This window comes from Bemisia tabaci, chromosome 9 (genome assembly GCF_918797505.1).
Source record: "Bemisia tabaci chromosome 9, PGI_BMITA_v3".
NCBI classification, from domain to species: domain Eukaryota; kingdom Metazoa; phylum Arthropoda; class Insecta; order Hemiptera; family Aleyrodidae; genus Bemisia; species Bemisia tabaci.
In genome coordinates this window covers 32,193,965-32,219,730 of record NC_092801.1, presented here as the reverse complement: position 1 = coordinate 32,219,730, position 25,766 = coordinate 32,193,965, and the positions used below count along the sequence as shown (strand labels likewise).

General features: G+C 40.3%; 1 protein-coding gene across 9 annotated transcripts in view; it reads right to left on the bottom strand.

Annotated features, from left to right (window-relative positions):
• Cadps (calcium-dependent secretion activator 1) overlaps nucleotides 1-25,766 on the bottom strand; it is a 259,032-nt gene that overhangs the window by 169,968 nt on the left and 63,298 nt on the right. The window contains exon 1 of one of the 9 annotated variants that reach the window (XM_072304442.1): nucleotides 3,469-3,501. The exons of the other annotated variants lie outside the window; for them this stretch is intronic. The gene's annotated coding sequence lies outside the window, so the exon portion shown is untranslated. Of the gene's footprint in view, nucleotides 1-3,468; nucleotides 3,502-25,766 lie in introns of those variants that run through there. 9 annotated transcript variants of the gene reach the window in all.

Below are 25,766 nucleotides of genomic sequence, written 5' to 3'. Positions count from 1 at the left end.
GAGAGTCAAGTATGTAATGATCTGAAATCAGCACGCACAACATATTCGTAACAACAATTGTTGCAGACGCAGTTGAAGGAAAATTAAGACCAGCCGCATAATATACGCTGAAAAACATTTTTACTCTTAAATTAACAGTGTTACCGATACTGTGTATCTGTGCAACCGCATACTATACGTTGAAAAACATTTTACTCTTAAATTAACAGTGTTACCGATACTGTGTATCTATCTATCCTGGGTTTCCGAGGTCCGTAAACCGACGTCACGGACTTTACAAACACCCTGTGCGTAGGCTACCCGACTAATTAGCAGGGTAGTTATCCACCGCCCCTATCGGACGGATTAGGACGCCGTGGGCGACTGCTCCCCGTCTGCGACGACCGATGGGATGTTATGGGAAAATCAATATCAGTTACGCAATTAACGTCACGAACTCACAGAGAGAAACTATAAAAGTGGAGTGAAATGATAATAGGCTCGTTGAAGAACAGCTATGCTCAGTTTACTTCAGCGAAACGAGTGTAGATTGAGGGTCGAGCTGTGAGGGTGTAAAAACTGCCCGGACACGTGCAGGTCATAAGCGCTGGTTAAAGTCTGGGGAATTAAAGTCCTTAAGGGCGTCATCATTGTCGCTCCTTGTAGCTCGCGGTGAACGTCCTCGGAATAGAGGGATTGTTGGAATTGAGTTAATTTATTATTTAATTAAAAATTAAATCGCACCGGAAAAAAAAGATTGGTAGAATTCACCATTCCTTCACGCTGTATTTCATACAGCGTGAAGGAATAGTAAATTCTACCAATCTTCAAGTCGATTCTGCCGGAAGAATGGTTGGTTACCTGTACCAGTATATAGTAACGTTTACCTTTCTTCTGGCAGAATTGACTCTGAATAATTGACGCTGTGTGAGATACAGCGTGAAGGAAATTATAAATTCTACTAATTTTTTTTCAGTGCGGATTCTATGTCTATTAGAGGTTTTCTTGGACAGATTCTAAGAGAATTTGTGCAATTTTTTGGATGACACAGAATTCCAAATACTACATTTGGGATTTTCCGATTGACACGAAACAGCTTGAACTATACGGATATTCTAGGTGGCGGTAGCCACCCCGGCCCAATCCTAAAAAACTCCCCCTAATTAAATTTTACAATGAGGAACCACTATCTCTGGCTCTTCCATGAAATCACTTTTCTGCATAGGGAAACCAAACCAATGACATATATGTTGTTTCCCAAATGAGCCAAAAATTGTGGTTCCTTGTTGCAGAATGTGGTCCACTTGAGGATTTGCCATTTTGAGAAACGAAAATTTTCCCTGAGGTTTCGCGTTCAGGGATTGCTGATCAATTTTTTAAACCTGATTTTCCCGATTTTTAAGATTTTGGTTACCGAGGGCCTTGGCCCAGAAAGCTACGACTTTTACTAACACGGTTTATACACGCAGTCTCTGGTAGTTCTTCCACTTCTTGCAGCATCCCTGCAAAATCAAGGGTATGCAACCGGCGGATCAAGATAAGTCTACGTTACTCCACTCCGTGTGAAAGGTCGACTATCAGAGCTTTTCTTGGAAAGAATTACTGGCGTATAAAAAATTTTTGTGGGTTGCCTCTTCCCTTCAATTCTTATCAAGCTCGTCATAATAAAACCCGACGAAGAAAACGAAACATCCATTGAAGGGAACCAATATTCATCTCGCGAAAAACCCTTATAACGTTGGTCCTCTGACCTAAGGGCGTATTTCAATTTCAACGTGAACCCTGATCGCCTTATAACTGTATGCTCTCCGAGGCTCATGTGAACGTATTTCTATCAAACAGAACTATGTGTATTAAGACATGAGCCCTGAGACCCATAAGAATACATGCAAAACAGGGCTCACGTCATAATGCACATAGCTCCGTTCGACAGAAATACGTCCATGTTAAAATGGAGATAGGCTATTATGTCAGAGGATGCTCATCAAACCGACGAAGGTTGATGCATCTTATTGAGGATTTACGCTTTGATCAGAAAGTTTTCAGGAAGGTTTCGATAGGCTTGATTCTGTACTGCAGACGATATTTGATACAACTTGACGCATGTCAGAATATTAAAAGAAACGGGGAGAAGAACATTGTGAGGCCTAGGGTCTGGGCCGACAGCTCTTGTAGTTGTAGGGTATCCAATAAGCTGGCGGTACTCTTGACCTTAGAGCCCTGCGTCCTTGTCGTTTTGCAACAAGCGTCTCACTTATTCATTTGAATTTCCTTTCATAAGTGAAACTACAGTGAAAAAAAATTCTCGGCGTTTTTACCAAGGTCCGTTGGTACCTTTACCATCTCACTTTTTTTTACCAATTATTGGTAATTTTATTAAGACAGACTGGTAAGCTTACCTAAAAACCAGTATTTTTACTGTTTTTTTCAGGTAAGAATACCACTTACTAATTCCCGGTAACTTTGCAATTTTATCTCGGTAATTCTACCACAGTCGATAAAAAATTATGGCGTTTTTACTAAGGTCCAGTAAAATTACTAAGAAAGTTCAATAATTTTACCGAGATTTCTCGGTAAAATTACCAATTCAATAAATGACAATTTTACCAAGATACAACTGGGATCATATAGAACCCTGAATTCTTGGTAATTTTACCATTTTCTTAGTATATACACCGAGTTTTTTTTTTTCAGTGTGAGATACAGCAAATACCACCGATGTTGAGAATGTTTTTGGAGCTTTAGCTCGCGGAAATTACGAGCTAATATGAATACCAAATACAAGAGAAGAGAGGTTAGGAATGGTAACCCGAAACGTATACGACAAAAACACAAAAAAATCAGCGGGAAACAAGGCTAAAATCAATCTTTTTTTATTATTATTTTTTTATTGATTTTAGCCTGGTTTCCCCATGATTTTTTGTGTTTTTGTTGAATACCACATATCGAGCGCCAAAGTGTGAAACCACGTATCTCCGTTTGCAGAGTTCCTGACAAACTTTATACAAGTTATCTAAATTTTGAGAAAGCTTCTTTGATTTTTCTCCTCTTCTAGCAGAATATTCCGCCGAAATTCCAAGGTGTGTAGTTGCCTTATTTCTCTTCGCAAAAATAAAATATGGGGGCAGAAATATTGTGACATTGCAATGAAGATACAGGCTTTTGCACTTTAGGTATCGATATTAGGAACCATGAATTTTTAGACCGCAATTTGTAAAGAAGTGATGAAAGCTGGCTCCCTTCTCCTGAAGATGATTGAATGTTCCTGTTGCTATTTGTTTTATTGACTTGACGAATCTTTACAGATAATTATTATATTTTTAATATTGTGTGCTCGGCACTCGAAGGCTTGACAAACAGGGCCATGCCCTGGTCTTTAGTAGAAGAAGAAGAAGAATAAGAAGAAGAAGAAGAGTCTCATCGAACAAAATATTGAGACTAAAAGTAATGAATAAAAAGAGCGTGTGAAAAATAGTAAAAATTGATTACTTTTTAACGGGTGTCCAAATCGAAGATCTGAGGAGTGGCGAAAATTAGGGAATAAATTACCTGCAACAAAGAAAAATAAGAGTGCGTTAATGGCATGTACTTACAAAAGTTATGAAAAAAAGAAGAAAGCTAAAAATACGAGCTCGTATACAGCGTTATGATGTACCGAGGCGGGGGTGTTGGGGCGCTCACCGAGATTTCTCGGTAAAATTTCCAATTCCATAAATGGTAATTTTACCAAGAAACAACTGGGATCAAATAGAACCCTGAATTCTTGGTAATTTTACCCTTTCCTTAGTAAATATACCGAGATTTTTTTTTCAGTGTGTAGCGTAAACATTCCGCTACATCTTCGAGATCCCAAACTTCGTTTCCAATATCTTCAAGTCCTTTAAGTTCGAGTACCCCTGGCCCGGCGGTAAAAGAGATAACGATCAAGATACCTAACCTATAAGGGTTATCCGGAGCCTCCTAAAATCCCGCCCTGACCTTCGAGTCCTCGCATGGCCTATTCGGTAATAACCTACTTTATTACTCCTCGGCTGTCTGTTATTTTTCGTGAGACCCCCTCGCCCCCTTTTCGCCCCTCCCCGCCCCCTCCCCACCCCCTCCACCGACGCTATTCCTCGTCGGCGAATGGGCTTTTCCGATTCCGGCCCATTTAACTTTTTATTGCTTCCTTTATATCAGGCCCGACCACTAATCATCCATAGCTCCGTTTTATTCCTCTACTGCGTATTACTCTGTGACGCGTGCTGTGTTTCGCGGGAGGTTACGCGAGGAGAATGGTGGGTACACCGGTGGATGTGACGGCTTCAGGCAAAATGGACCGCGTATGGCAGAAAAGAGCCAAGCCACATCAGCTATTGCAAAATTTAGCGGGGCAATTTCATTTTTTACAAGAGGACGTTTTCGCGGATTCCTTTTAAAATTTTAGGGAATTTGCTTCGTACTATGTAGAGAATTCACCGAAATTTCGACAAAAATCCGCAAAACCGTTTTCGTGTGAAAAATTAAATTGATCAGTTTTTAGGAGGTCTCGGAGCTTACAGTATAGATACTTTTTGGTTCAAAACTGTCATTAAAATCCTAGAAAAATGACGCTTCTCCCAAAAATGTATGAGGGCCGAGGCTCCGAATGGGATCATTTATGGGGGAAAAAACTTCATTCAGGAGGAAGGACCCATTTTGACCCATAACGCACACTCTTACAGTCTGGTTGTTTGAGTCAGGGACACCCTGTAGGAGAAATGAATGTAAGTTCGAAATGTATGTCGAACATATGGAAATTCATGGCGGCGAGACAGTCCAGTTCCCTCGACGGATCACATGGCCAACCCGGAGCTAAGTGGTTATTGAAAAGGCGAGCACACACGGGTACAACTAGTTTTTACCTATAGAGTAAACCTAAGTTTAATCCTAACTTACAAATAATGCCAAACTGTTAAAAACGAGACTTGAGTGAATCCGCAATTAATGAAAACGCAGTTAGGTTCGTTTCCCGTGACTCATTGGGCACGTCCCAAAAGGATTTGCAATGGACCACTAGACAAGGCACAAATTTAAGCAATCTGATACATGTTTCTAAACCAGAATTTCACGTAAAAAACGATTCACACAACGAAAATTACTGAAACCAACTCCTGACGAAGATATTAACGTTTTTATTTCACATTGGTTACGAGGAATTTGAACTGCCCGCTCACAAGAAACTCAAAGCTCTACGTGAGTCAAATCGCCCACTACAACGGTTTCAGCAAGCTTCTCAATCGAGCAATGTTCATTTCCCACCATGTGTTGTTGAAACATAAGCAACTTGCTATAGCTGAGCCAAAGTGTCAAGATTGAGGTTGCCAGATTTTTTAATCGCAGAGACTGTCATGATAACGTTTAGTGCGCGATGTGAATCACGTAGAGCATTGAGTTTTCATGAGCGACTGGTTTGAATTCATGCATCAAGAATCATTAAATATCTTCGTAAGGAGTTAATTTCGGTAATTTTCGTTGTGTGCATTGTGTTTTACGTAAAATTTTGGTTAAGAAACATGTATCAGAATGCTGAAATTCGTACCTTATCTAGTGGTCCATAGCGGAGGATTGGATCGCCGCCTTGTAAAGAGAGGAATAGAGGCGTGGCGTGCTTTGCGATAAATCGATTGAGCTGCCATTTAAACCTATAAAGAATGATCGGTAAACAGAGTGTTTTAAAAACCAATTCTTTACCATTGCTTCGAATGGGGTTTATCCAAAAGCGACATCATACAAGATTAAGTAAACATATAAGTGGTTCGATTAGAATTCAGATTCATTCTATCTACGCACCACTCTATAGTGATGACTACTGAAGATAAATTTGTGCCTCTTATGCTTATTTGAACATCATCAGATGTTTTACTTTTGGAGGATATTTCTACTTTAAAAACATCGCCTCCCAGCGCAACATGCTCTTCATCTAAATGTATCAAAATCTGATTTTGCAGTCTCAACAAGAAAATCTGACCATAGTTGCTGGTCATCATCAAAAAGTGTCGTGAACGAAAGGAGAGAGAGAATGAGAAAGCATATTCCATGTTATTAAATTCGGCAGCTATGCTGACGAGAGCTATAATTTAGAAACGTTATTCAAATGATCAGTATAATTTCCCACACCTCCTGGACCATCAAATTTACGAAACGATGTCATCCGACTGCAAAAAACGCCGAACTCCAATCCGAAACCCTCCACCCACCATTTTTCCTTTTCCTTACAACTCTTACATCCGAGCGCTTTCGGGGAAAAATCGTGAAAACCGCAATTTTCCCGAAAAGCTGAGAAAACCACGGTGAGAAATTATCATTCCCTCGGAAAAATGAACGCTGTCGTAAGCCCTAATTTACATGTATTCAAATCCCTTCTCGTCGTTGTTGCCGTGTTTCGCCCGAAATCGGCACAAATCCTCGATACTCTGACGTAAAGCTGCTGTGCTGAGGAAAAACGCCATACGAACATTCGAGAGTTGCCGAATTTCTTTCGATAAAATGCTTAATTTTGAGGAAAGCTATGAATATTTTTCCTCGAAATTTTCAGAAACTTTAGGTGAACTTGCGAACAAAATTATATGAAAATTGTAAGAAAAATAGTTACAAATTTTTCGAGAATTCGTGATTTATCAAAGAAAATTTGGCAACCCTGAAGGTTCATACAGCATTTTTCCTTAGCACGGTAGTATCCTTGGAAATGGATGGTTATCGTGTACCAAAAAAAGTGGAAGGATTGAAGAGAGTTAATCTGGATGTAAAAATAAATGTTGACGACGAAGAAAAATCAATGCCATCACAAGGATAATTTTCCCCGCCAGAACATATAAATATTTAATAATTAATTCAATAATATTATAAATGTTTTTCCACAGTACAGTAGAAAATTTCATTGGAAAAAAGTCTCTTGGATACAGATTCCAGACTCTTAAAAAATTTGGCAACGAAAAATAATCTTGATTCAATTCGGATTTTTCTTGAATCAAGAGCAAAGGCGCTTATTTCAAGTAGATTTCCTTTGGATTCAAGCAAAGAACCGATTGAATCATTATTTCTAGTCAAAACTTTTATGAGTCTAGACTCTGAATCCGAAAGACATTTTTTTCAGTGTGTGGAAAAATTCGGCAAAGTCCACAAGTTCCCACTATTTTTTTCCACAGTTCAGTAGAGTAAGCGCGTTTCTGAGCAGTAAGCTGTGACAACCCAAGTTTTTCCGTACAACAACTCTTCATTCAAAATGTCTTAATTATAATGAGAAAGTGACAGGTTTCCCATCGAAATTCGGCAAAGTCCGCAAGTTCACACTGTGTTTTTCCAGAGTACAGTAGAATAAGCGCGCTTCCGAGCGCTTTGCTGTGACAACCTACTCGTGACGCCTGAACAGTAGGCAACCCGCTGAGCCGAACGCCTACTTACTTATGCATGCCGCTTTACACCGCAGGTGCGTGGCCGACAGCGAAATAGAACGCCCACGCTTAACGTCTATAACTGCTCTCCGCCCCACGGGACGCGCCCACCTGTCCGCTAGGTCGATAGTTGAATCTCTATCGAATTATCTTGATCGATAGATAGACGGAGAATGCCTGTCGGCTGATAACTGATGATCACATGCTACTGGCTAACTAACGGTACAATCATCTATTGCAACGAACACTGGAAAAAGAAAACACATTGGATCTAGAGTCCAGACTCTTGAAAACATCGACAAGTAAAAATACTCATGATTAAATCAGATTTAAGCTAAACCAAGAACCAAGCCTCTTAATTTGAGTGGATTTCCTTTTGATTTTAGCTTAAATCTGATTGAATCAAGAGTCCTTTTCCTTGTCAATTTTTTCAAGAGTCTGAACTCTAGATCCAATGTGTTTTTTTTTTTTTTTTTCAGTGTATTACAACGAAGAAATACTTTTTTTGCCGAAACCAATGCATGTCCATCCCATCCGGCTACTCATATCGTCAACTGCCGGTCAGAGTATCACAAGCGCCAAGCGACGTTTCAAAATTTCCGCCGCCATTTCATTTTTTTACAGAGAAATTGTTCGTTAAATCTGTTTGAAAATTTCACTGAATTTTATCGACAGCGCGAAGAAAATTCAGTTAAAACTGTCAGACAGCTTCGCCGAACAATTTCTCTGTAAAAAAAGTTTTTCTACGTAACAAAATAAAATGGCGGCGGAAATTTTGAAACGTCGCATGGCGCTTGTAATACTTTCGCCGGAAGGTGACGATGTCCATCGAGGCACATCCTCGAAACGAGGAAAAACTAATAATCACATTTCACCGCGGGAATTCCTGGGAAAATTCACGATTCTTTACTTACACGGTCGGTAAATGCACACAAGCGCACACCCCGATTACGCAAATTTTTCATTTGCGCATATCGACGGTGTAAGTCGGTAATCACATAACTCGGTTTGCGACGTCGCAGACTTCTTATCATACTTTATTTTTTTAAACGGAAAACTGATCAACGACAATTTTTTACAACTGCCGTGATTTTTCTTCTCTGGGTGAAGAAAATTTTGCAAAAACTTCAAGGAATGATGTCAATTTGTTCTCCTTTGAAAAAATAATATAGAGGCGGAGATTTTCAGACACCGCAAACGAGTTATGTGATTGCCGACTTACACCGTCGATATATATTTCCTACGCAGATTGTGAAGTTAGGAGTGTATTCCGCACTTTCCCGATACGCTCATCGTGATTTTTGGGCCACTTTTTGTGGAAAAAACTTTTCCTCTTGCTATGATTGAAGTTTGCAACAAGCCCGTTCATCAGCTTAAACGAAAGGAATGATTTTGTCGAAGGAATGATTTTTTCGAGAAAAAATAATGCGTGATATCCTTTTATTCATAAAAAGCTTATCAATGTTATAAATAAAAGCCCTTGCATTATTGCCTTTTAAATCTTTGTTCTCCCCCCATTCTGAAGTTTCTCCCCTTCCAGGTCGATGCACAGCGCGAGCAAGCACTCAGCGTTAAAACCCGAATGTATCACTGTTAATCCATCCGGAGACGTTAATGCTCAATTCCTCAGAAGTAATGCTTCGTTATGCAAAACGCACATCTCTCGTCGGCTGTGCATTAATAATAGCGGCCACTTTATGAAAGTTTTTGCGTTAACACGGATTTAGTCTTGGAAACCGAAATTTATGGAGTTGCTCGCGGCGGCTGCATTATTTATCATCTTATATATTTTCGCAGATTTTGTTGGTAACTTTCCTCCTCCGCACGACTTTAAAAACTCGCTTTTTAGTCGGGGGAAGAGAAGTTCGGATGGAAAAGTGAGGAAGGCAAAATAATTCGGATGATAGAGTCGGGGAGATGAGAAAAGCAAACGGGCTTATCCCTTGAATAGACGCATTTAGTGGTGACGTCACGGAGCGATAGTGTTGGTTCGATATCTCGAAAGTCGAAATGAGCCCCAACAAACAAACATAACCTACAAAATGAACAATTGATGAAGGAATGCTAAAACTAGCCCAAAACTGAAACATTAATCCATGAGACCGTAAAATTATGAAAGCTAGTTATTTTCCAAAACGTTTGAGACCACATACACACGAATTGATAATACATATCAAGCTCCGTGACATACTTCTTAGTCTTCGGACGAACGTTGTGTTTGTTTGTTGGGGCACATTTCGACTTTCGAGATATTGAAATTAAATCGAGATGTGACGTCACACTAAATGCGTCTATGGACCGCGTTCAGCAGAAGGTACCAAGCCACGTCAGCTATTGCCAAATTTAACTGGGCGATTTAATTTTTTACAGGAGAACGTTTCCGCAGGTTTATTTGAAAATGTCAAGGAGCGTGCTTTGCACTATGCAAAAAATTGACTGAAATTTGCGTAAAAATCTGCATAATCGTTTTCATGTAAAACATTGAACTGCCCAGTCAAATTTGGCAATAATTGACGTGGCTTGGTGCCTTTCTGCTTAACGCAGTCTAAATAACACATTATAAAAGAAGACATTTCCTTTCCCAGATACTTATTTTAATAAAGTAACAGGAATACTATTGAACAACACTATTTATGCAGGTCCACTGAAAAACGGACTTAACTCGAGCAGAAATATTCTTGAATTGCCGCCAAGAAGATTTCCTTTCGACTAAAGAAGGACAGTTTTAACATCAAGAGGAAAATCGCTTGTTTCAAACGAAAATCTGTTTTATTTAGGCAGTTATATTCTGGATATATACGGGAATAGCTTTTGGACGTTAATCACAAAATTTGAAACCAAAATTTTGTTTGGTTTACCGTTGAGTGAGAGCGAGAATAAGTCTTTGATAGGGGTCATTTGATAGGGATCAATTTTGTTTGATCTACCGGTGAATGAGAAAGAGAATAAATCTTTGATAGGGAACACTTTTTTGACGTTAATCACAAACTTTTAACTCAAAATTTTGTTTGGTTTACCGTTGAATGAGAATGAGAATAAATCGTTGTTGGCGATCATTTCAGCAAATCACGTTTATTGTGAAATTTTGTAAGAAAACATTCGTCGCAAAGCTTAAATTCGCACCTTGTCCGGTGGTCCATTCCCTGACTTTCCTAGATTTCCCAAGTTTTCCCTAATTAAGACCACGATAGATATTTTCAAACCAAGCGCTTTGTGCACATTTCTTCAGCCTCCACAAGCCCCACTCCACATTCGAATTTCATCATTCAGTTTAACAAGAAAACATACATCCCAAAGCTCAAATCCGCACCTTGTCTGGTGGTCTATTCCTCACGGTTCCAGATTCCCCAAGTTCTCCCTAATGGACCACTAGACAAGGTACGAATTTCAGCATTCTGATACATGCTTCTCAACCGAAATTTCACGTAAAACATGATGCGCACAACAAAAATTACCGAAATCAACTCCTTAAGAAGATATTTAATGATTCTTGATGCGTGAATTTAAACCACCCGCTCATGAAAACTCAATGCTCTACGTGATTCACATCGCGCGCTAAACGTTTATCATGACAGTCTCTGCGATATAAAAATCTGGCAACCTCAATCTTGACGCTTTGGCTCAGCTATAGCAAATTGCTTATAGTTTGAGTAACACATGGTGGGGAATGATCATTGTTCGATAGAGAGAGGATTGCCGAAACCGTTGTGGTGCGCGATTTGACTCACGTAGAGCTTCGAGTTTCTTGTGAGCGGGCAGTTCAAATTCCTCGTAACCAATGTGAAATAAAAACGTTAATATTTTTGTCAGGAATTGATTTCGGCGATTTTCGTAGCGCGAATCGTGTTTTACGTGAAATTTCGGTCAAGAAACATGTATCAGAATGCTTAAATTCGTACCTTGTCTAGTGGTCCATTGTGAGCATGATAGATATTTTGAAACAACGCTCTGTACATACTTCTTCAGTCTCCACAAGTCCCACTCCACATTCGGGTCCCACCTCTCGCCCGGAACACTTGACCCGGCACCCTCGTCGTCGAATCTCCCGAAAACCGCTCATTTCATCCCCGGGATCGAAATCCGGCCTCCAAAAAGTGTCAACGCCGGTCGAGCGCCCTGAGAGGGCAACGCGGAAGCATCCTTAGGGGTTGGTGGGATGGGGGTGGCTTAATTAGTCGTCGATGAGGAGAGGGGGGAGGGGCGGCGAGCCGACAATCAGGGCGCTCTCTGTTTATGAGTTCCTTTGATTGTGTTCTGTTCGGATCCCGCACGGGGATGCAGACCGGAAGGAAGACGGAAGGAGGATGACTTTACGGGGGATGGCCAGGTGGAGTGCCCGCTGAAGAGATTTCAATTTCGCCGCTGCACCTGGAGATCACGCTGATGCGAGTTGCCGGATTCCCTACCCCTAATCTACCCTACCCCCCGGGTGTCTAGTATTTTTTAATTTTGAAAAATCCTGATATTTTCCTGATTTTTCCTGGTATTTTATAAAAAATACCTGATTTTTTCATTTTGAAAATTCCTGATATTTTCCTGATTTTTCTCGACTCCTGGCACGGTAGGCAAATAGCAGTAAGACTTTCTCCGCTGTGGAGATTTGCGTAAGAAAAATTCCTCATAAAACGTCCGATTCTCCGATTTTCCTGATATTTTCCTGTTTGGCCAAAATTCTTAATATTTTCCGGTTTTCCGGCTTTTCCTGATGCTAGACACCCTGTAACGATTCCAGGGATACTCCCCAAGAATGCTGCCGTGCTGCGGAAAAACGCCGTATGAGCCGTCAGGCGTTGCCGAATTTCCATTAATAAAATACGAATTTCCATTAATAAAATACGAATTCTCATTTCTCAAGGAAACTATCGGATATTTTTCTTCAAAATTTTCAAACAATTTTACTTCCAATTCAATCTAAAATTTCTGAAAACTTCAAGGGAAAAAATGTAACTTTTCTCAAAAATACATTGTTTATCCAGAGAAATTTGGCAACTCTTGAATGTTCAATCGGCGTTCAGGAGCGGGCAAAGCGCCTTCACTTATTGCCGCGCTCAAGTAGATAATTTCATGCTAGCGCCTGGATGCAACTATACGTGGTCCAAGGATGTCCGTATTGCATACGCACAAAATGGAAGGTAGCTGGACTTCCCAGGCGTTTACCAAGGTGAGCAAGGTGAGGATAAAAAGAAGGGAAAAGAACGGAGAAGAAGAGGGAGGAATAAAAAGACGAGGAAGATAACGAGAAAAAAAGAGGACAAGAACAGAGAAGGAGTGAGAGGGCGAATGATTTCATGGTGTTTCCAGGTTTCAGCGTTCAGCCCCTCCACTTTCCAACCCCACGCGCTGACATAGCATGTTCCAATATTGTTTGCCAACGCTGTTAGATTTTGCGCTCAAGATATTAGCCCAATTTTGTGGTCGAGCGGCCGCCGGCGCTATATTAGCTTTGTTTTCGCGATCAAAGTGGATTCCACGTGGGCCGTGGGAGTCATCAAACGCTCACCGATGTCGCTCGTGACGTCACCGGTCCACTCCGGTGATTCATAACGCAACACAAATGTTAGCGACTACCGCCACAAGCTAATTACCTACCGCCCTTTGATCGGGTCCTAGCGGTTCCGCTCCGAATTTCGATTCAGGAACCCACTCATTTGCAATTCCGGCAAGTTGGAAACACTGATGATAGTGATGATACTCCTTTTAAATCCGTTGAATATATCGATTCTTGGTGAGACGGATTGCCTTACATGGAATCGATTGTTTATCATGGATTTAAATGGAGTGCTTAAAGTTTTGCCACTTGCAAGAATCTTGCAAAAAATAATGAGATACGATCAAACACCAAGTTTCAGCTTTTAAAATTAGAATTTAACGGACATATGCTTTTCTTGTGAGCGAAGAATTAAAAACTCTCGTGACTAATGTAAACTAAAAACGTTCATTTCTTAATTATAAGTTGATATCAGTACTTATCGTTGCGCGAATCGTGTAATTTTGACTAAAAAGCATGTGTCAGAATGCTTAAATTAGCACCTTGTCTACTGGTCCATTGGAAACCGAAGGTTGCCTTCAATTAGCCGGCTATGCAATATGACTGTCGTGACGCACGTATAGTGGTATCACAATTTCGTATTGAGATTACACAGTGTATTGAAGGCGCTCCTCTTGATCCTATCTTTTTGGCCCCATTCTGCGGTGGGGAAACAAGGGAACCTCGATTTCGAAGCTTCGCTTATGGTAATCTGTGCACGGCGCTACCTTTTTACATCCATAATGCGGGTTAGAAATATTGCTCGATTAAGAATTAAGTCTGCCAAAACCTTGTTCGATTTGATTTATGTAGGCTAGAGTTCTTCTTGTGAGTGGGGAATTAAAAATGTTTGTAACCAATTCAAACTAAAAAAGTTAATACCTTAGGAGTTAATTTCAGTAACTTTTGTTGTGCGAATAGAATCGTATACTATGTAATATTCTGGTGTAAATCGTGTACTACGTGAAATTTTGACTAAGAAGCATGTGTCAGAGAGCTTAAATTCGCACCTCGTATACTGGTCCATTGGAAACCGAAGAATTGCCTTCAGTCAGCCGGCTATGCAAAATAACTGTCGTGGCGCACGTATAGTGGTATCACAATTTCTCATTGAGATTACGCAGTGCATTGAAGGCGCTCCTCTTGATCCTATCTTTTAAGCCATTTTCTGCGGTTAGGAGATATGGGAACCTCAATTTCGCTTAACTGTTGCTCGTTGCTGACACTTTAACACCACAAGTCGGGGAAGGATCATTGCTCGATTAAGAATTAAGCCTGCTAAAACTTTGTACGATTTTTTTCAGTAGGCCGTGGTTTTTCTTGTGAGCGGGGAATTAAAAATTCTTGTGACCAATATAAAGTTAATATCTTAGGAGTTAATTTCAGTGACTTTTGTCGTGCGAATCGTATTTTGGTTAACAAAACATGAATGAAAAGAGTATTCGCAAGTCAAAAGTCGTTTATGGTTCAGTGACCTCCTGATTACTTTTGAATTTTGGGACAATTATTTAAAATCTCCGAGCATCATATCACACTGCAGTCTATCGAGTATGCAAAATTTTACCGAGAAAAATTTTCAAGTATATTTGAAAGGTTGCTCCGAGTACGTGAATATCGCAAATCGAAAGGCAAAACGATTTTAAAATGTCAAATCTTGTGCAAAGACATCTGACGGACTACAAGAATCCAAGTAATGTATATATAATTGGGTGAGAAAAAGTTAAGTTAGGAGATTAACTTTAAATTTTGCCCGATGATGATTGATGAGCGGCTTGTTGAGAAAAAATCGAATAAAATTCGCCTAGTAATGACTGATGAATATCGTGGTGAGTAACTTGCCGAGCAAGTTTCCGCAAATTATGCTAGGATTGTCGAACCAATGGAGATGTTGCATGTATGAGGAATTTGCGATTTGACTACGGATTTCTATGGAAAAGTTCTCGAGAAACACGATGGTGCCACTGGTTTTCTCTGAAATTAACTCCCAAGCTCATGAAAAGCTCTCAAGTTGAGGTCAAAATGGAGAGGATATCCCACGCTATCCTGAGAGTCCACCTCTACATCAAGACAAACTCTCCATGCAAAGATAGAGAGTAATTACATTGACAGGACTGCCACTTAATTTGCGGACTCCACAACTGAAAACACGGCAACCCTGCTAATGTATTTACTCTCTATCTTTGCATGGAGAGTTTGTCTTGATGTGGACTCTCAGGATAGCGTGGGATATCCCCTCCATTATGGCCTCAACTTGAGAGCTTTGTTTGAGCTTTGGAGTTAATTTCAGAGAAAACCAGTGACACCATCGTGTTTCTCGCGAAATTTTTACGTAAGAATCAGTAGTCAAATAGCAAATTCCTCACACATGCAACATCTCCATCGTTGAAATCTTTCATTTCGAGTCATGAAGAGACGAATCGGAGCATACACTCCCGAAAGTAACTTCTACACCATATGGTATATAGCAGTGCGGATTCTCTTTACTCCATTTCCTCTGCTCTTAAAATTCACAGCTCCCTCCACTTTACGAGAAAAAAATAAATAACACAAGTCAGAGAGTAAAAGGGAAGGCCTCGTTAGATATTTTAATCAAAGCTGACACTTCCTGAATACCGTGGAAAGACTGAATCATGACATGCTGGGCTGTGTTTTCGCTAATTAAATTATTTGAGCCCTCAGCTCGGGGCTCCAATTAAACTAACTTAATTCTTTCCGGCGTCAAAAGATCAAACGAAAATCATCCACCTTCACTCAGCATTCTCATTCAGAGAGGAGCACTTTTCCTCACTCTTTCTTTTATTCCTTTTTTTCATCGTCGAGAGAAGGAAGCGTTGAAATAGCGATTGCGGTTTGTGCACGGAGAAAAATGATTGATGAGGATGACAATGTCAAACATGGTTGTACGGCTTATGATGCGTGTAAATAAAAAAGCTGTTATCGCAGTAAGGCTGCAATATGAGAGACACACAGCCAAAAGTCATTATTACAATGTCCAATTTGTTGACAAAAAGAACGTTGCATCAACAGGAGAAATGCCGATCGTCACAATGTGGCATTGTTATTCTCACGCACAGTTTGAATGTCCCGCGCTATCTTCATTTCAACAATGCCAGCTCTGTTGCCGCGCACGATGCTTTTGATCGAATTCACTTTTTAAGGAGTGTGATTGCAATGATGTAAGATATTCATACCGCAGCAAAGTGATGTTTGTTTCTCTGACATAACAACACTGAATTTCCTACATAGGATGTGATCATTTCTATATTACCTCTTGTTAACTGAACATCATGACAGTCAAATTTAAGAGTTTAATGAAATTCACATTAAAGAGTGGAATTCACACAGCGTATACAATTTTTTATAAGTACTGCAGTCAGTATGCCAAGTTATTTATGGTGTACCTCTTATAAAATTGTCAGCTTTTATAGGGCGGGGTAGAAAGAGGGAGAGAGAGATAAGCTAAAAAGAAAACCCAAGGGTTGGATTTTTTGTCCCTCCATATGTCTCGCAGAAATTTTGCTCTGCTATCAGTGTAAGCACTCATTTTGTCATGGGGGATGAAATGTTTTCTTAGAAGTTGAGTGAAGGTAGGAATTTAAGTCCCATTTTGTCAATTGCTCTGGTTGGGCTTTCAAATGTGTCATAGACCTAATAAAAGAAAGGAAAATTATTTAGTAAGGTAAAAAAAAATCAAAAAATAAAACAAAACAAAAATAAACTGAAAGATAAGCTGATGACAAAATAAAAAAATAAATATTACAGCAAAATAAAATAATAAATTAGACTTTTAAAAAAATAAATAAAAGAATGAAAAAGACAAAAAATAAAAAAAAACAAGAGAATTACAATTAAACAATCGAAATAAATAAAATAATGAAATAAAACAAAAAATAAAATAATATAATTAATTTTAAAATTAAATATAATAATAGAATAGAAACATTAAAACCACAAATAGAAATAAATATGTACGATAGTAAAATGCTGTCGGTGAAAACTGTCCAAAAATTGCGTTCAACTTAACGATCCGTTCAAACAGACGCTATACACAGGTTTTTCATCCCACCGAAACAGGTTCCTTCGTTGCTCAGTCGGTAAAGGGTTAGGCTAGTGTTAGGTAGGTCACAGGTTCGATCCCCGGTTAAGGCAGGAAAATTTCTATCAACAAAATGCCAAAGGAAAGCATCCGCACGTTTCGTATATTTAATTTTTTACGATTTTGGTAGTTGTTCTCGCGAGTAATCATTTTAACAGGGGCTCTTTTGCATGTTCCGCCACTCATACTCCCGGGATACAGCCACAGAGAGCGAAAAACACAAACATGCCGCATTGTGGGCCACGCAGCAAGCGCACGGTGCGCTTCACCACAGCGGGGCCATGCATTCAACACTGCTACAAAGTTACCTCCACAACTTAACACGCACCTTCGAAATTACAATGCTGACATTGTGCGGTACGACGTGGGCAATGTTGGGCCTGTGGGTGACAATGTAACATTGTTGAACGGAGCGGAATCACTGTCGTCAGCATCATTCATTTCTCTCCGTGTGTTCGGAGAAAAAATGTCCGCTCTAAAGACTCCTCAACAAACGATTCGCGAAAGTGTCGAGCTACTTACCAACAAAACTTTATTTCCACCGAAAAGTGAATAGGAACTGTTTATTCGTACCTGCAACAAAAAAATAAAAATTGGGGTTAATCATACGTAAATCCAAATTTTTGAGCGAATATATGCAACGTATAAATATTGAATTGTACAGTTTTCTGGATTTTGACGTGCGTTGAGTGTTGCAACCACCCGTTTAGGACGGATAGGATCGTTCAATTTTCTCTTTTTCCTCTTTGTCTATTGCTTTGTTTATCAAATCCGATTATTAGCTTGCTGATGAGCCAAAGTTGTTTCTTGGTGTACGGTGGGCAACCTGAATTGGACGTATTTAAGCTATAACGAACTATGTGCATCAACATAGTTCCTTTTAGCATAAAAAGATCCAATTGGATATTGACAGCGACATGAGTCCTACGATGCATGTATTCTTACGGATTTTATGGTTCATGTCAGAATAGATAAAGTTCCTTTTGGCATAAAAACTTCCAACTCATCTCAAGCGAGCGAGAAAAACTCGCGATTTGCAAATTTTTCCCGAGCGTCAGGTTTTCACCCCTCGCGGGCCAACGCACAGTGGATCGAGTAGACTGGAAAGTTCGGACACGAATGTCTTTTACTAAAACTGCAAATTTCGATAATTATTACTTCACATTTTAAAGTTGAAAGGATGTGTTAACCTAAAGCGTTGACGCTGAACTTTACAAGAAAACCAAGGGGACCACTTTTAAGACCTCGAAGTTTTGTAATCGTATAGTTATGAGCTTTCCACGGAAAAAAAGAGCACGAGGCTGTTGGATGATTTGAACATTTTCAATTAATTGTGGTAGTACCCCAATTAATTATGGTAGTACTCCGATAAATTAGGTAACTAACCAAATGTTACGATACTACCTTAACTTGAGTTGCGATTCTAATAAAATTTATTAGAAATGTCCATATCATCCAACAAATTGGGGTAGTGCCAAAATTTTAGGGGATAACCCTGGCATTTTTTTTCCGTGTCAAAGTTTCAAAACTTTGTCCGACTTCTCCTATTGGCTCGATTCACCGTGCGACGATCCGTATCTATGAAAGAGTGTGCGTGTGTTGGTGTGTGCGGTGTGCACCTCGCATCGATTCCGCTGCCCATTATTGCTAGGTTTCGCTCCGTATATTGATTCGGAGCTGTGTATAATGCCCGAATGAATATTGCATTACGGGCGAGAATAATGGATTTTCTATTGAGCGCCAATTTCCGACCCCCGACCCGCCGCCAACCCCCTCGAGGGCTGCAGCCACCCGCCCCTCGCGCCCCTCTACGGGGATAACGAAGCGTCTTCCATGCACATTCTTGTCGAGATAAGGGCGCGCGTAGTGCTCATGAACCTCCGACCTGGCCGCTACCCAAGTCGAGAATCAACTCTTCCACTGTCAAAAATAAAGATGGATTCCGCTTCCGTACTGAAGATAATGCGATTCATCAGACTTTCTGTTCGTTCATTGTCGTTGATGAAATATTTAAATGCGGTTCACAAGTTCAAAAAGATGCTTGATTGGGTTCCTCCTGGGAGGAGACGAAGGGGAAAGATGGATTCCGTTTTCGTGCTGAAGATAATGCGATTCATCAGACTTTCTGTTCGTTCATTGTCGTTGATGAAATATTTACATGAGGTTCGCAAGTTCCAAAAGATGTTTGATTGGGTTCCTCCTGGGAGGAGACGAAGGGAACGCCCGGGGAAAGGTTGGAGACAGGGGGTTATGGATGAGATGAGGGAGTGCCAACTCCCTGATGACCTGTGGGAGGACCGAGTTGTGTGGCGGTTAGGAGTCGCAGAGCGCCGGAGAGCGCTGTGAGAGCGACTCTTATGTATGTAAAATGAAAAATCAGGTCTAAGGGTTTAATAAAAGGAGGCACTGTGACTACGGCACATAATCGATACATCGATAATCAATTTACAAGTCAATTGTTCCAATAATCGTGTATTTGGAGGGTCAAACGGAACCATTAGAGCAAAAAAGATTCAAATGAATCAAAATATAGTCAAAACTAACTCGAATAAAATAGGGCCCGAGTTGACAGGATGTAGATTTCAAAATCGAACAAAAAATTCAAAATTCGAAATTCAAATTTTAACATTTTTATCAGGATTGAGGGGATCGACGAACAATTTATCAATGAAACTGCTTGGTTTCCCCACAAAAATTGCTCTTATTAAAATTGTGTTTTAGTAAAGTGCAGTTCCATTCCCGTTGAAAGCACATTCCGTTAATCGTTTTCCCTCTAGCGGGGAAAATTATCTTTGTGATGGCATTGATTTTCTTTCGTCGTTAACATTTAGTGTTACATTCTTTAATCCTCCCGCTTTTTTTTGGTACACGACAGCCATCCATTTTCAGGAACACTGTCGTGCTAAGTAAGAACGCCGTATGACCCACAAGGCGTTGCCAAATTTCCTTCGACAAATCACGAATTTTCTGGAAAATTTGTGAATATTCCTTCTCCGATTTTTCAGAGGATCACGTTCGTAATTTGATCTAAAAAGTCTGAAATTTTCTAGGGGGAGTATTCACTACTTTCTTCAAAAATAAATATTTTCAAAGAAAATTTGGCAAAATTTACGGCTTTTTCAGTTAGCACGGCAGTACACTGCCTTGCTAAGAAAGACCGCCGTGTGAACATTCGAGTGTTGCCAATTTTCCGTGAATAAAATGCTTATTTTTTAGGAACATTATGAATATTTTTTATTGAAATTTTCAGACACTTTCGATCAAATTACAAAGTACATTATCTAGGAAATTGGAAGAAAAATATTCAAAAATTTTCCTGGAAATTAGTGATTTGCGAGAAGAAATTTGGCAACGCCTGAGGGGTCATACGGCGTTCTTACTGAGCACGGCAGTACAGCTCTGTGTACACGAATATTCGGAACTAAAAATCGACATGGAAATAAAACGCGGAAAAGCTGAGAAGGAGGAGGGTAAGGCGATCATGGAGCGAAAAATAAAAATAAAAAGTTAGTACCTAATCCGGATTTCTCGCCCGGAGAGCGGAAAGTGGTGGTGTGGCTCCCGAGATGATCTGAACGGGAGAGATCGGAGCGAAGAGCGGGAAAGCGGGAAAGCTTTCATGGTTTTTATGGAAAGCGGGATATTTGCATTGTTTTCCGGATGTCAGTTCAGTAAAGAGCTAACTCGAGGTCCCGCGGTATCTTAACAGAGGGAGGGGTCGCTTCGTTGAGAGGCATGCTGTGAGATGCTGAGAATTGGACGTATTTCTGTCAAACAGAACTATGTGCATCAAGACATGAGCCTTGAGACCCATTAGAATATATGCATTACAGGGATCACGTCACAATGCACATAGTTCCGTTTGATAGAAATATGTACGTACAATTTTCTTATTTCAACGTCTTCGACACGACCGCGATCTCAGGGTGTCCTTGGAGCAGGGACAATAGCTTCATGTTGACGAAATGACGATAAGATCTCGAATTATCGAATGGATAACTATTTCAACTTCTGGGTTTGTATTTTGGCTTGAACATAAACAAGGAGCTAAAGGAACCTCCATGTATACTGCCGTGCTAAGGAAAAACGCCGTATGAACATTCGAGAGTTGCTAAATTTCTTCCGATAAAATGTTTGCTCTTGAGGAGAGTTATGGATATCGTCCCCTAAAATTATCCACAGTAATTCTACCACAGTCGATACAAAATATTGGCGTTCTTACCAAGGCCCAGTAAAATTACCGAGGAAGTTCAATAATTTTACCGAGATTTCTTGGTGAAATTACCAATTCCATAAATGGTAATTTTACCAAGAAAAAACTGGGATCAAATAGAACCCTAAATTCTTGGTAATTTCACCCTTTTCTTAGTAAATACACCGAGATTATTTTTTCAGTGAAGGAGCTAAAGGAACCTCCATGTATACTGCCGTGCTAAGGAAAAGCGCTGTATGAACATTCGAGAGTTGCAAAATTTCCTCCGATAAAATGTTTGCTCTTGAGGAGAGTTATGAATATCCTCCCTTCAAATTCTCAGATAATTGGACGTTTTTCTGCCAAACGGAACTATGTGCGTTAAAACATGAGCTCTGAGACCCAGAAGAATGGATGTGCAACAGGGCTCACGTCATAGTTCCATTAGGCAGAAATGCATCCAATTTAGATCTGGTCGCAGATTAAATTCTCTGAAAAATTGAACTGGAAAAAAAAACACATTGGATCTAGAGTCCAGACTCTTGAAAACATTGACAAGAAAAAATACTCTTGATTCAATCGGATTTTTGCTTGAATCAAAACGAAATCCACTTAAATTAAGAGGCTTGGTTCTTGATTGAAGCTAGATTCTGATTGAATCAAGAGTTTTTTCTTGTCAATGTTTTCAAGAGTCTGGACTCGAGATCTAATGTGTTTTTTTTCCAGTGTGGAAGAAAAATAATCGCAGATTTCCCTTGAAATTCATATTTTGTCAAAGGAAATTTGGCAACGTTTAAAGGCTCATAAAGCGTTCTTCCTTAGCACGGCAGTATGGCGCTGCCTTGGAAATTACTGCTCCCATGAATCCTCCACGAAAAATTCATTTCCGAAATGCACGCATAGTAAACATTGAAAACTGATGTGATCGAGACTATCTCCGATATGGGGACAAGGTCGAAATTGACAGCAAAATTGAGTGGGTCAGGCGAAAGAAATGACTCCAGCGTGAATTAGTTTTTGGCCCGGTTCCTACAATGAAGATCATCCAAACTAGATTGGACCTCAATGAGAACGATTTTTTTCCGAGGAGCAATTGGACTGCATTTTGCAATTTGGAACTATAAATTGGACGTATTTCTACCAAACAGACCTATGTGCAAGTGAGAAATATGGGGTGTGCTCGTTAGTTCTCTTTGCGTAAGAGTGAATGAGAATAATAAAGCGCCAGTGACGTCAGCGGCAACGAGGGAGCTCCGGAACGACGGGGGGATCGTTGGAGGGAGTCTTTAACTCATGAGCCCTGTGCACAAGGCTCTCTTGCCATGCCCGCGGCTCATGACTGCCGAATCAGTTGGCACATAGGTCTCTTTGATAGAATGTAATATCCCGCTTTTCCAATTCTTCAAAAGGAACCACGCCCACTTTTACATTGCTTCTTATGCAGCTTCAACGAGCACACCCCATATTTCTCACCTCCACATAGGTCTGTTTGGTAGAAATACGTCCAATTTTGGCTCTTCTGGAAAAAAACACTTATGTGCATAAGGAAACTAATGACACATACGTTGTTTTTAAACCGGGCCGGAATTTATAGTTCCTAATTGCAAAATGCGGTCCAATTCATTATATTTTCTAGGGAGAGTTGAGTCACCATGCTGCCGAGAAACGGCGCGCGTCGGGAGCGCCGCGGCGTGAGCTGCCAGCGCGAACCGCGTCCTGACGCCTACAAACCTAAGGGGATACTTCACGCATTGCGCAATGCTTGAACTATCCCCTTAGGTTTGTAGGCGTCGCGCATTGCGCAATGCTTGAAGTATCCCCTTAGGTTTGTAGGCGTCACGCATTGCGCAATGCTTGAAGTATCCCCTTAGGTTTGTAGGCGTCACGCATTGCGCAATGCTTGAAGTATCCCCTTAGGTTTATAGGCGTCACGCATTGTACAATGCTTGAAGTCTCCCCTTAGGTTTGTAGGCGTCACGCATTGTACAATGCTTGAAGTATCCCCTTAGGTTTGTAGGCGTCAGTACGCGTTTCGAGCCGGCAGGACGCCACGTACAAGTCTTCAGACTTTTTTTTTTTTCACTTTAAAAACCCCGCAAGAGATAAACTTGCGCTTTGTTTGCGCTTAGAGTCCCATCCCCCCTAAGCGACCCTAATCAACACAGCCCCAGATAAACTTAGTTTGAGACTATCAAACTCGGGTCATCTGGCCAGGAATCGAGCCCGAGACCTCCCGATCATAGAGCAAGCGTTACACTCACTACACCACAGAAGGCCGTCGTTGTCATGTTGCCTTTGATAAAATGCGAATCTTCAGGAAACTATTTTCCTTCCTGGTTTTTAGAAAATTTGATTGACAATTGGACCGCGTTAAACAGAAAGGAACCAAGTCACATCAGCTATTGCGAAATTCAATCGGCTAATTTAATTTTTTACATGAAAACAGTTGTGCGGATTTTCGCGCAAATTTCAGTGAATTTTCTCCGTAGTACAAAGCAAATTCCTTAACATTTTCAAAGGGATCCGCACAAACGTTTTCTCGTAAAAAATTCAATTGCCCCGTTAAAATTGGCAATAGCTGATGTGGCTTGGTTCCTTTCTGTTAAACGCGGTCCAATTTAGACTGAATTACTTGAACATCTGGGAGAGAAATACTCATAACTTTTCTTAAATATACATTTTTATTTTCAGGGGAAATCCGCAACTGTGTTTGAAAGCTCATAAGATGTTATTCAATAACAGCAAATATTTGAGGACTTAAAAAGCACACGGAAAGGAGGTTCTCGCGTTGAAAGTCTCACAACGGAGAAACGATATTCCATCAAACATAACTCATCTGCGTCTAACGATGAGGGATGATTATTGCCTAGAAGCTGGATGCAATGTCGAACGGATTTTACCCATCGAGTCACTCATCGATCTTTATTAGGCGCAGTAGGCACTGCCCCCCGAAAGTTGAATCCCGAAAAGCTCTGAAAACTTTTATATTATGGGGCATTATAGGCTGTCAAAACGGTGCTCCTAAGAGTTTCATATTCGGTTTGATCCGCTTTATCAGTTATTCTGGCGTAGAAACAAAACGCTTTGGATTATCAATCGCGTGTACTGCCTTGCTAAGGTAGAATGTTTTAAGAGCTTTTGAACTTTGCCAAAGTTCCTTTCATATATTATGACATAGGTGACAATTTTCCCCTTTATTTCCCCTAACGGTGATTCCGGCAGCCACCCAATAATTGATTAACCATTTTGTATTTATATTTATTTTTTCTCTATCGATATTTCTATTTTCTTTTGATGTAAAATTTTAATTCTGTCATAACGTTATTGGATGGCGAATAAACAAACAAACAAAAAAAAAGGTGACAAGTTTGCTTGGATTTCAAAATCCCCTGCCTTTTCTCAGATTTTGACGGGTGTCTACTTGGATTCTCTCGAGTTTTTTCATGTTTTTCTGGAATTAATACTCATAAGAATAGTTTACACGAAAAATTATCAAAGCAGAGTCACTTGAATAGAAAAAAAAAACATGGAATGAAAAGCTGGAAGAAAAATATTAAGGTTTTGCAGGCGAATGGTCCTCTTGTGAACTTCAACTAGAGCAGAAAGGAGAGTTATTTCTTGAAGATATGACTTAAAATTCACGTCTGAAAAAACACACATACGTCGATTTTGCTTTACCCTTCCGATCTGGACTTGGACACAGCCGGCGACTGTCCTCAGCACATCCCTCCTGTACTTTTGCACGTACTTCCTCTACTAGGCGACATATTTTCCTTAACTCCACCACATCCGGTGGAAGTTAAAGCAAAGTCGGTGCTCAGCGCAGTTCTATTTTTCTCCGTGCTAACCACGGAGAAAAATAGAATCAACTTTGCTTTAGCTTCCGCCGGATGTGGTGGAGTTAAGGAAAATATGTCGCCTAGTAGAGGAAGTATGTACGAAAGTACAGGAGGGATGTGCTGAGGACAGTAACCGGCTGTGCCCTAGTGCGGATTGGAGGGGTAAAGCAAAATCATCATCCGCAGGGTGTCTACTAAAACAGGCTGGCCAAAAATCAGTACTTTTGCAGTACTATTTCAGTACAATTCCAAGAAATTCAGTACCTCCTCAACAGAAAAATTCAGTACTTTGTCAGTACCTTTATTCGACAAAATTCGAAAAATTTCGAAAATTTGAATTCCTCGCCCAAATTTCAACAAAAATGACGAAAAAATTGAAAAATTCCGTACCCTCTGGTGGAATTTCCGCACTTTTTCAGTACTTCCGGACTGCCCTTAAAAAATCAGTACTTTGCCCGGACTTTCCGGAAATTCCGGACTTGTAGACACCCTGATCCGCCGCATGTGCTGAGGCGCAGATTCTGGTGCTCAACACAGTTCTATTTTCTCCGTGATTTTTCGAAACTTGCCTCCCTGGAGTTGCTAGATTTTTCGGACCTGTAGACACCCCGGTTTTGTTTTTATGGTCAAGCCCAAAATGGCAACAGGGTGCTTTAGGATCCATCCGAATCCATTTTCAACTTCTGATCCGTGGCCCAGGCCCCGGCGTACTTACATAATG